The sequence below is a fragment of the Mustelus asterias genome, unplaced genomic scaffold (genome assembly GCF_964213995.1).
Source record: "Mustelus asterias unplaced genomic scaffold, sMusAst1.hap1.1 HAP1_SCAFFOLD_4483, whole genome shotgun sequence".
Taxonomy (NCBI): domain Eukaryota; kingdom Metazoa; phylum Chordata; class Chondrichthyes; order Carcharhiniformes; family Triakidae; genus Mustelus; species Mustelus asterias.
This window is the reverse complement of record NW_027594426.1, coordinates 1-12,500: the sequence shown is the minus strand read 5'-3', so window position 1 is coordinate 12,500 and position 12,500 is coordinate 1. Positions and strand designations below refer to the sequence as shown.

Below are 12,500 nucleotides of genomic sequence, written 5' to 3'. Positions count from 1 at the left end.
CCCACACTGGGAGCACCGTGCACAGTTCCAGTCTCCGTATCCCTCGGTTAGACCACACTGGGAGCACTGTGCACAGTTCCAATTTCCGTATCCCTCGGTTAGACCACACTGGGAGCACTGTGCACAGTTCCAGTCTCCATATCCCTCGGTTAGACCCACACTGGGAGCACCGTGCACAGTTCCAGTCTCCGTATCCCTCAGTTAGACCACACTGGGAGCACCGTGCACAGTTCCAGTCTCCATATCCCTCGGTTAGACCCACACTGGGAGCACCGTGCACAGTTCCAGTCTCCATATCCATCGGTTAGACCCACACTGGGAGCACCGTGCACAGTTCCAGTCTCCATATCCCTCGGTTAGACCCACACTGGGAGCACCGTGCACAGTTCCAGTCTCCATATCCCTCGGTTAGACCCACACTGGGAGCACTGTGCAGAGTTCCAGTCTCCATATCCCTCGGTTAGACCCACACTGGGAGCACCGTGCACAGTTCCAGTCTCCATATCCCTCGGTTAGACCCACACTGGGAGCACTGTGCACAGTTCCAGTCTCCATATCCCTCGGTTAGACCCACACTGGGAGCACTGTGCACAGTTCCAGTCTCCATATCCCTCGGTTTGACCCACACTGGGAGCACCGTGCACAGTTCCAGTCTCCGTATCCCTCGGTTAGACCCACACTGGGAGCACCGTGCACAGTTCCAGTCTCCGTATCCCTCGGTTAGACCCACACTGGGAGCACTGTGCACAGTTCCGGTCTCCGTATCCCTCGGTTAGACCCACACTGGGAGCACCGTGCACAGTTCCAGTCTCCGTATCCCTCAGTTAGACCCACACTGGGAGCACTGTGCACAGTTCGGGTTTCCGTATCCCTCGGTTCGATCACACTGGGAGCACTGTGCACAGTTCCGGTCTCCGTATCCCTCGGTTAGACCAAACTGGGAGCACTGTGCACAGTTCCAGTCTCTATATCCCTCAGTTAGACCACACTGGGAGCACTGTGCACAGTTACAGTCTCCGTATCCCTCGGTTAGACCACACTGGGAGCACCGTGCACAGTTCCAGTCTCCATATCCCTCAGTTAAACCCATACTGGGAGCACTGTGCACAGTTCGGGTTTCCGTATCCCTCGGTTCGATCACACTGGGAGCACTGTGCACAGTTCCAGTCTCCGTATCCCTCGGTTAGACCCACACTGGGAGCACCGTGCACAGTTCCAGTCTCCGTATCCCTCGGTTAGACCCACACTGGGAGCACTGTGCACAGTTCCGGTCTCCGTATCCCTCGGTTAGACCCACACTGGGAGCACTGTGCACAGTTCCAGTCTCCGTATCCCTCGGTTAGACCACACTGGGAGCACCGTGCACAGTTCCAGTCTCCGTATCCCTCGGTTAGACCCACACTGGGAGCACCGTGTACAGTTCCAGTCTCCGTATCCCTCGGTTAGACCCACACTGGGAGAACCGTGCACAGTTCCAGTCTCCGTATCCCTCGGTTAGACCACACTGGGAGCACTGTGCACAGTTCCAGTCTCTGTATCCCTCGGTTAGACCCACACTGGGAGCACCGTGCACAGTTCCGGTCTCTGTATCCCTCGGTTAGACCCACACTGGGAGCACTGTGCACAGTTCCGGTCTCCGTATCCCTCGGTTAGACCACACTGGGAGCACCGTGCACAGTTCCGGTCTCCGTATCCCTCGGTTCGACCACACTGGGAGCACCGTGCACAGTTCCGGTCTCCGTATCCCTCGGTTAGACCCACACTGGGAGCACTGTGCACAGTTCCAGTCTCTGTATCCCTCGGTTAGACCCACACTGGGAGCACTGTGCACAGTTCCAGTCTCCGTATCCCTCGGTTAGACCACACTGGGAGCACCGTGCACAGTTCCAGTCTCCGTATCCCTCGGTTAGTCCCACACTGGGAGCACTGTGCACAGTTCCAGTCTCCGTATCCCTCGGTTAGACCCACACTGGGAGCACCATGCACAGTTCCAGTCTCCGTATCCCTCGGTTAGACCACACTGGGAGCACCGTGCACAGTTCCGGTCTCCGTATCCCTCGGTTAGACCACACTGGGAGCACCGTGCACAGTTCCGGTCTCCGTATCCCTCGGTTAGACCCACACTGGGAGCACTGTGCACAGTTCCAGTCTCTGTATCCCTCGGTTAGACCCACACTGGGAGCACTGTGCACAGTTCCAGTCTCCGTATCCCTCGGTTAGACCACACTGGGAGCACCGTGCACAGTTCCAGTCTCTGTATCCCTCGGTTAGACCACACTGGGAGCACTGTGCACAGTTTCAATCTCCGTATCCCTCGGTTAGATCCACACTGGGAGCACCGTGCACAGTTCCAGTCTCCGTATCCCTCGGTTAGACCCACACTGGGAGCACCGTGCACAGTTCCAGTCTCCGTATCCCTCGGTTAGACCACACTGGGAGCACCGTGCACAGTTCCAGTCTCCGTATCCCTCGGTTAGACCCACACTGGGAGCACCGTGCACAGTTCCAGTCTCCCTATCCCTCGGTTAGACCCACACTGGGAGCACCGTGCACAGTTCCAGTCTCTGTATCCCTCGGTTAGACCACACTGGGAGCACTGTGCACAGTTCCAATCTCCGTATCCCTCGGTTAGATCCACACTGGGAGCACCGTGCACAGTTCCAGTCTCCGTATCCCTCGGTGAGACCCACACTGGGAGCACCGTGCACAGTTCCAGTCTCCATATCCCTCGGTTAGACCACACTGGGAGCACCGTGCACAGTTCCAGTCTCCGTATCCCTCGGTTAGACCCACACTGGGAGCACTGTGCACAGTTCCAGTCTCCGTATCCCTCGGTTAGACCACACTGGGAGCACCGTGCACAGTTCCAGTCTCTGTATCCCTCGGTTAGACCACACTGGGAGCACTGTGCACAGTTCCAGTCTCCGTATCCCTCGGTTAGACCCACACTGGGAGCACTGTGCACAGTTCCAGTCTCCGTATCCCTCGGTTAGACCCACACTGGGAGCACCGTGCACAGTTCCAGTCTCCGTATCCCTCGGTTAGACCCACACTGGGAGCACCGTGCACAGTTCCAATCTCCGTATCCCTCGGTTAGACCCACACTGGGAGCACTGTGCACAGTTCCAGTCTCCGTATCCCTCGGTTAGACCCACACTGGGAGCACCGTGCACAGTTCCAGTCTCCGTATCCCTCGGTTAGACCCACACTGGGAGCACTGTGCACAGTTCCAGTCTCCGTATCCCTCGGTTAGACCCACACTGGGAGCACCGTGCACAGTTCCAGTCTCCGTATCCCTCGGTTAGACCCACACTGGGAGCACTGTGCACAGTTCCAGTCTCCGTATCCCTCGGTTAGACCACACTGGGAGCACCGTGCACAGTTCCAGTCTCCGTATCCCTCTGTTAGACCACACTGGGAGCACTGTGCACAGTTCCAGTCTCCGTATCCCTCGGTTAGACCCACACTGGGAGCACTGTGCACAGTTCCAGTCTCCGTATCCCTCGGTTAGACCCACACTGGGAGCACCGTGCACAGTTCCAGTCTCCGTATCCCTCGGTTAGACCCACACTGGGAGCACTGTGCACAGTTCCAGTCTCCGTATCCCTCGGTTAGACCACACTGAGAGCACCGTGCACAGTTCCAGTCTCCGTATCCCTCGGTTAGACCCACACTGGGAGCACCGTGCACAGTTCCAGTCTCCGTGTCCCTCTGTTAGACCCACACTGGGAGCACCGTGCACAGTTCCAGTCTCCATATCCCTCGGTTAGACCCACACTGGGAGCACCGTGCACAGTTCCAGTCTCCGTATCCCTCGGTTAGACCCACACTGGGAGCACCGTGCACAGTTCCAGTCTCCGTGTCCCTCTGTTAGACCCACACTGGGAGCACTGTGCACAGTTCCAGTCTCCATATCCCTCGGTTAGACCCACACTGGGAGCACCGTGCACAGTTCCGGTCTCCGTATCCCTCGGTTAGACCCACACTGGGAGCACTGTGCACAGTTCCAGTCTCCGTATCCCTCGGTTAGACCACACTGGGAGCACCGTGCACAGTTCCAGTCTCCATATCCCTCGGTTAGACCACACTGGGAGCACCGTGCACAGTTCCGGTCTCCGTATCCCTCGGTTAGACCCACACTGGGAGCACCGTGCACAGTTCCAGTCTCCATATCCCTCGGTTAGACCACACTGGGAGCACTGTGCACAGTTCCAGTCTCTGTATCCCTCGGTTAGACCCACACTGGGAGCACCGTGCACAGTTCCGGTCTCTGTATCCCTCGGTTAGACCCACACTGGGAGCACTGTGCACAGTTCCGGTCTCCGTATCCCTCGGTTAGACCACACTGGGAGCACCGTGCACAGTTCCGGTCTCCGTATCCCTCGGTTCGACCACACTGGGAGCACCGTGCACAGTTCCGGTCTCCGTATCCCTCGGTTAGACCCACACTGGGAGCACTGTGCACAGTTCCAGTCTCTGTATCCCTCGGTTAGACCCACACTGGGAGCACTGTGCACAGTTCCAGTCTCCGTATCCCTCGGTTAGACCACACTGGGAGCACCGTGCACAGTTCCAGTCTCCGTATCCCTCGGTTAGTCCCACACTGGGAGCACTGTGCACAGTTCCAGTCTCCGTATCCCTCGGTTAGACCCACACTGGGAGCACCATGCACAGTTCCAGTCTCCGTATCCCTCGGTTAGACCACACTGGGAGCACCGTGCACAGTTCCGGTCTCCGTATCCCTCGGTTAGACCACACTGGGAGCACCGTGCACAGTTCCGGTCTCCGTATCCCTCGGTTAGACCCACACTGGGAGCACTGTGCACAGTTCCAGTCTCTGTATCCCTCGGTTAGACCCACACTGGGAGCACTGTGCACAGTTCCAGTCTCCGTATCCCTCGGTTAGACCACACTGGGAGCACCGTGCACAGTTCCAGTCTCTGTATCCCTCGGTTAGACCACACTGGGAGCACTGTGCACAGTTTCAATCTCCGTATCCCTCGGTTAGATCCACACTGGGAGCACCGTGCACAGTTCCAGTCTCCGTATCCCTCGGTTAGACCCACACTGGGAGCACCGTGCACAGTTCCAGTCTCCGTATCCCTCGGTTAGACCACACTGGGAGCACCGTGCACAGTTCCAGTCTCCGTATCCCTCGGTTAGACCCACACTGGGAGCACCGTGCACAGTTCCAGTCTCCCTATCCCTCGGTTAGACCCACACTGGGAGCACCGTGCACAGTTCCAGTCTCTGTATCCCTCGGTTAGACCACACTGGGAGCACTGTGCACAGTTCCAATCTCCGTATCCCTCGGTTAGATCCACACTGGGAGCACCGTGCACAGTTCCAGTCTCCGTATCCCTCGGTGAGACCCACACTGGGAGCACCGTGCACAGTTCCAGTCTCCATATCCCTCGGTTAGACCACACTGGGAGCACCGTGCACAGTTCCAGTCTCCGTATCCCTCGGTTAGACCCACACTGGGAGCACTGTGCACAGTTCCAGTCTCCGTATCCCTCGGTTAGACCACACTGGGAGCACCGTGCACAGTTCCAGTCTCTGTATCCCTCGGTTAGACCACACTGGGAGCACTGTGCACAGTTCCAGTCTCCGTATCCCTCGGTTAGACCCACACTGGGAGCACTGTGCACAGTTCCAGTCTCCGTATCCCTCGGTTAGACCCACACTGGGAGCACCGTGCACAGTTCCAGTCTCCGTATCCCTCGGTTAGACCCACACTGGGAGCACCGTGCACAGTTCCAATCTCCGTATCCCTCGGTTAGACCCACACTGGGAGCACTGTGCACAGTTCCAGTCTCCGTATCCCTCGGTTAGACCCACACTGGGAGCACCGTGCACAGTTCCAGTCTCCGTATCCCTCGGTTAGACCCACACTGGGAGCACTGTGCACAGTTCCAGTCTCCGTATCCCTCGGTTAGACCCACACTGGGAGCACCGTGCACAGTTCCAGTCTCCGTATCCCTCGGTTAGACCCACACTGGGAGCACTGTGCACAGTTCCAGTCTCCGTATCCCTCGGTTAGACCACACTGGGAGCACCGTGCACAGTTCCAGTCTCCGTATCCCTCTGTTAGACCACACTGGGAGCACTGTGCACAGTTCCAGTCTCCGTATCCCTCGGTTAGACCCACACTGGGAGCACTGTGCACAGTTCCAGTCTCCGTATCCCTCGGTTAGACCCACACTGGGAGCACCGTGCACAGTTCCAGTCTCCGTATCCCTCGGTTAGACCCACACTGGGAGCACTGTGCACAGTTCCAGTCTCCGTATCCCTCGGTTAGACCACACTGAGAGCACCGTGCACAGTTCCAGTCTCCGTATCCCTCGGTTAGACCCACACTGGGAGCACCGTGCACAGTTCCAGTCTCCGTGTCCCTCTGTTAGACCCACACTGGGAGCACCGTGCACAGTTCCAGTCTCCATATCCCTCGGTTAGACCCACACTGGGAGCACTGTGCACAGTTCCAGTCTCCGTATCCCTCGGTTAGACCCACACTGGGAGCACTGTGCACAGTTCCAGTCTCCGTATCCCTCGGTTAGACCACACTGGGAGCACCGTGCACAGTTCCAGTCTCCATATCCCTCGGTTAGACCCACACTGGGAGCACCGTGCACAGTTCCAGTCTCCGTATCCCTCTGTTAGACCACACTGAGAGCACCGTGCACAGTTCCAGTCTCCGTATCCCTCGGTTAGACCCACACTGGGAGCACCGTGCACAGTTCCAGTCTCCATATCCCTCGGTTAGACCACACAGGGAGCACTGTGCACAGTTCCAGTCTCCATATCCCTCGGTTAGACCCACACTGGGAGCACCGTGCACAGTTCCAGTCTCCATATCCCTCAGTTAGACCCACACTGGGAGCACTGTGCACAGTTCCAGTCTCCGTATCCCTCGGTTAGACCCACACTGGGAGCACCGTGCACAGTTCCAGTCTCCGTATCCCTCGGTTAGACCACACTGGGAGCACCGTGCACAGTTCCAGTCTCCGTATCCCTCGGTGAGACCCACACTGGGAGCACCGTGCACAGTTCCAGTCTCCATATCCCTCGGTTAGACCACACTGGGAGCACCGTGCACAGTTCCAGTCTCCGTATCCCTCGGTTAGACCCACACTGGGAGCACTGTGCACAGTTCCAGTCTCCGTATCCCTCGGTTAGACCACACTGGGAGCACCGTGCACAGTTCCAGTCTCTGTATCCCTCGGTTAGACCACACTGGGAGCACTGTGCACAGTTCCAGTCTCCGTATCCCTCGGTTAGACCCACACTGGGAGCACTGTGCACAGTTCCAGTCTCCGTATCCCTCGGTTAGACCCACACTGGGAGCACCGTGCACAGTTCCAGTCTCCGTATCCCTCGGTTAGACCCACACTGGGAGCACCGTGCACAGTTCCAATCTCCGTATCCCTCGGTTAGACCCACACTGGGAGCACTGTGCACAGTTCCAGTCTCCGTATCCCTCGGTTAGACCCACACTGGGAGCACCGTGCACAGTTCCAGTCTCCGTATCCCTCGGTTAGACCCACACTGGGAGCACTGTGCACAGTTCCAGTCTCCGTATCCCTCGGTTAGACCCACACTGGGAGCACCGTGCACAGTTCCAGTCTCCGTATCCCTCGGTTAGACCCACACTGGGAGCACTGTGCACAGTTCCAGTCTCCGTATCCCTCGGTTAGACCACACTGGGAGCACCGTGCACAGTTCCAGTCTCCGTATCCCTCTGTTAGACCACACTGGGAGCACTGTGCACAGTTCCAGTCTCCGTATCCCTCGGTTAGACCCACACTGGGAGCACTGTGCACAGTTCCAGTCTCCGTATCCCTCGGTTAGACCCACACTGGGAGCACCGTGCACAGTTCCAGTCTCCGTATCCCTCGGTTAGACCCACACTGGGAGCACTGTGCACAGTTCCAGTCTCCGTATCCCTCGGTTAGACCACACTGAGAGCACCGTGCACAGTTCCAGTCTCCGTATCCCTCGGTTAGACCCACACTGGGAGCACCGTGCACAGTTCCAGTCTCCGTGTCCCTCTGTTAGACCCACACTGGGAGCACCGTGCACAGTTCCAGTCTCCATATCCCTCGGTTAGACCCACACTGGGAGCACTGTGCACAGTTCCAGTCTCCGTATCCCTCGGTTAGACCCACACTGGGAGCACTGTGCACAGTTCCAGTCTCCGTATCCCTCGGTTAGACCACACTGGGAGCACCGTGCACAGTTCCAGTCTCCATATCCCTCGGTTAGACCCACACTGGGAGCACCGTGCACAGTTCCAGTCTCCGTATCCCTCTGTTAGACCACACTGAGAGCACCGTGCACAGTTCCAGTCTCCGTATCCCTCGGTTAGACCCACACTGGGAGCACCGTGCACAGTTCCAGTCTCCATATCCCTCGGTTAGACCACACAGGGAGCACTGTGCACAGTTCCAGTCTCCATATCCCTCGGTTAGACCCACACTGGGAGCACCGTGCACAGTTCCAGTCTCCATATCCCTCAGTTAGACCCACACTGGGAGCACTGTGCACAGTTCCAGTCTCCGTATCCCTCGGTTAGACCCACACTGGGAGCACCGTGCACAGTTCCAGTCTCCGTATCCTCGGTTAGACCACACTGGGAGCACCGGTGCACAGTTCCAGTCTCCGTATCCCTCGGTTAGACCCACACTGGGAGCACCGTGCACAGTTCCAGTCTCCGTATCCCTCGGTTAGACCACGCTGGGTGCACCGTGCGCAGTTCCAGTCTCCGTATCCCTCGGTTAGACCACGCTGGGTGCACCGTGCGCAGTTCCAGTCTCCGTATCCCTCGGTTAGACCACACTGGGAGCACTGTGCACAGTTCCAGTCTCCGTATCCCTCGGTTAGACCCACACTGGGAGCACCGTGCACAGTTCCAATCTCCGTATCCCTCGGTTAGACCACACTGGGAGCACTGTGCACAGTTCCAGTCTCCGTATCCCTCGGTTAGACCCACACTGGGAGCACCGTGCACAGTTCCGGTCTCCATATCCCTCGGTTAGACCCACACTGGGAGCACCGTGCATAGTTCCAGTCTCCGTATCCCTCGGCTAGACCCACACTGGGAGCACCGTGCACAGTTCCAGTCTCCGTATCCCTCGGTTAGACCCACACTGGGAGCACCGTGCACAGTTCCAGTCTCCGTATCCCTCGGTTAGACCACACTGGGAGCACTGTGCACAGTTCCAGTCTCCATATCCCTCGGTTAGACCACACTGGGAGCACTGTGCACAGTTCCAGTCTCCGTATCCCTCGGTTAGACCACACTGGGAGCACCGTGCACAGTTCCAGTCTCCGTATCCCTCGGTTAGACCCACACTGGGAGCACCGTGCACAGTTCCGGTCTCCATATCCCTCGGTTAGACCCACACTGGGAGCACTGTGCACAGTTCCAGTCTCCGTATCCCTCGGTTAGACCACACTGGGAGCACCGTGCACAGTTCCAGTCTCCATATCCCTCGGTTAGACCCACACTGGGAGCACCGTGCACAGTTCCAGTCTCCATATCCCTCGGTTAGACCCACACTGGGAGCACCGTGCACAGTTCCAGTCTCCGTATCCCTCGGTTAGACCCACACTGTGAGCACCGTGCACAGTTCCAGTCTCCGTATCCCTCGGTTAGACCCACACTGGGAGCACTGTGCACAGTTCCAGTCTCCGTATCCCTCGGTTAGACCCACACTGGGAGCACCGTGCACAGTTCCAGTCTCCGTATCCCTCGGTTAGACCCACACTGGGAGCACCGTGCACAGTTCCGGTCTCCATATCCCTCGGTTAGACCCACACTGGGAGCACCGTGCACAGTTCCAGTCTCCATATCCCTCGGTTAGACCCACACTGGGAGCACCGTGCACAGTTCCAGTCTCCATATCCCTCGGTTAGACCCACACTGGGAGCACCGTGCACAGTTCCAGTCTCCGTATCCCTCGGTTAGACCCACACTGTGAGCACCGTGCACAGTTCCAGTCTCCGTATCCCTCGGTTAGACCCACACTGGGAGCACTGTGCACAGTTCCGGTCTCCATATCCCTCGGTTAGACCACACTGGGAGCACCGTGCACAGTTCCGGTCTCCATATCCCTCGGTTAGACCACACTGGGAGCACCGTGCACAGTTCCAGTCTCTGTATCCCTCGGTTAGACCCACACTGGGAGCACCGTGCACAGTTCCAGTCTCCGTATCCCTCGGTTAGACCCACACTGGGAGCACCGTGCACAGTTCCAGTCTCCGTATCCCTCGGTTAGACCCACACTGGGAGCACTGTGCACAGTTCCAGTCTCCGTATCCCTCGGTTAGACCCACACTGGGAGCACCGTGCACAGTTCCAGTCTCCGTATCCCTCGGTTAGACCCACACTGGGAGCACCGTGCACAGTTCCAGTCTCCATATCCCTCGGTTAGACCCACACTGGGAGCACCGTGCACAGTTCCAGTCTCCGTATCCCTCGGTTAGACCCACACTGTGAGCACCGTGCACAGTTCCAGTCTCCGTATCCCTCGGTTAGACCCACACTGGGAGCACTGTGCACAGTTCCAGTCTCCGTATCCCTCGGTTAGACCCACACTGGGAGCACCGTGCACAGTTCCAGTCTCCGTATCCCTCGGTTAGACCCACACTGGGAGCACCGTGCACAGTTCCAGTCTCCGTATCCCTCGGTTAGACCCACACTGGGAGCACCGTGCACAGTTCCAGTCTCCGTATCCCTCGGTTAGACCCACACTGGAGCACCGTGCACAGTTCCAGTCTCCGTATCCCTCGGTTAGACCACACTGGGAGCACCGTGCACAGTTCCGGTCTCCGTATCCCTCGGTTAGACCACACTGGGAGCACCGTGCACAGTTCCAGTCTCCGTATCCCTCGGTTAGACCCACACTGGGAGCACTGTGCACAGTTCCAGTCTCCGTATCCCTCGGTTAGACCCACACTGGGAGCACCGTGCACAGTTCCAGTCTCCGTATCCCTCGGTTAGACCACACTGGGAGCACTGTGCACAGTTCCAGTCTCCGTATCCCTCGGTTAGACCCACACTGGGAGCACCGTGCACAGTTCCAGTCTCCGTATCCCTCGGTTAGACCACACTGGGAGCACTGTGCATAGTTCCAGTCTCCGTATCCCTCGGTTAGACCCACACTGGGAGCACCGTGCACAGTTCCAGTCTCCGTATCCCTCGGTTAGACCCACACTGGGAGCACCGTGCACAGTTCCAGTCTCCGTATCCCTCGGTTAGACCACACTGGGAGCACCGTGCACAGTTCCAGTCTCCGTATCCCTCGGTTAGACCCACACTGGGAGCACCGTGCACAGTTCCAGTCTCCGTATCCCTCGGTTAGACCACACTGGGAGCACCGTGCACAGTTCCAGTCTCCGTATCCCTCGGTTAGACCCACACTGGGAGCACCGTGCACAGTTCCAGTCTCCATATTGTAACCAAAAACAGACATCGGGTCTCCAGAGAAATGTCGAAGATAGGAGCTGGTGGAGGCCATTTGGCCCTTCGAGCCTGCTCCCCCAATCCCCAAACCCCGCCCCCAATCCCAAACCCCGCCCCCACTCCCCAAACCCCACCCCAATCCCAAACCCTGCCCCCTAACCCTGCCCCCAATCACCAAATCCCACCCCCAAACTCCACCCCCAAACCCTGCCCACAATCCCAAACCCCGCCCACAATCCCAAACCCCACCCCCACTCCCCAAACCCCACCCCCAATCCCAAACCCTGCCCCCTAACCCTGCCCCCAATCACCAAATCCCACCCCCAAACCCCCCCCCCCACCCCCAATCCCAAACCCCGCCCCAATCCCAAACCCTGCCCCCAATCTCAGACCCCGCCCACAATCCCAAACCCCGCCCCCAATCCCAAACCCTGCCCACAATCCCAAACCCTGCCCCCTAACCCTGCCCCCAATCACCAAATCCCACCCCCAATACCAAACCCCGCCCCAATCCCAAACCCCGCCCCCAATCCCAAACCCCGCCCCCAATCCCAAACCCCGCCCACAATCCCAAACCCCGCCCCCAATCCCAAACCCTGCCCACAATCCCAAACCCCGCCCCCAATCCCAAACCCTGCCCCCTAACCCTGCCCCCAATCACCAAATCCCACCCCCAATCCCAAACCCCGCCCCAATCCCAAACCCCGCCCCCAATCCCAAACCCCGCCCACAATTCCAAACCCCGCCCCCAATCCCAAACCCCGCCCCCAACCCCAAACCCCGCCCCCAATCCCAAACCCCGCCCACAATCCCAAACCACGCCCCCACTCCCCAAACCCCGCCCCCAATCCCCAATCCCCACCCCCAATCCCCACCCCACAGTCCCCAACCATCACAGAGGGTGGTGAGTGGAGCTGCGGTGGGGGTGGGTAGGGGACAGCATGCAGCAGAGGGGCCGAATGGCCAGTCCCCCGGGGAAATCCACGATTTAATCTCTTCTCTCTCTCTCTCTCGATAGTGTTCCGCAGGAGAC

The 12,500-nt window shown here is 58.5% G+C and overlaps 1 long non-coding RNA gene across 1 annotated transcript in view; it reads left to right on the top strand.

The window, feature by feature from the left end:
• The window catches only part of LOC144491118 (uncharacterized), a 16,508-nt gene extending 4,008 nt beyond the window's left edge, over positions 1-12,500 (top strand). The window contains exon 3 of the long non-coding RNA XR_013497400.1: positions 12,486-12,500. This is a non-coding gene — a long non-coding RNA (uncharacterized LOC144491118). The remainder of the gene's footprint in view (positions 1-12,485) is intronic.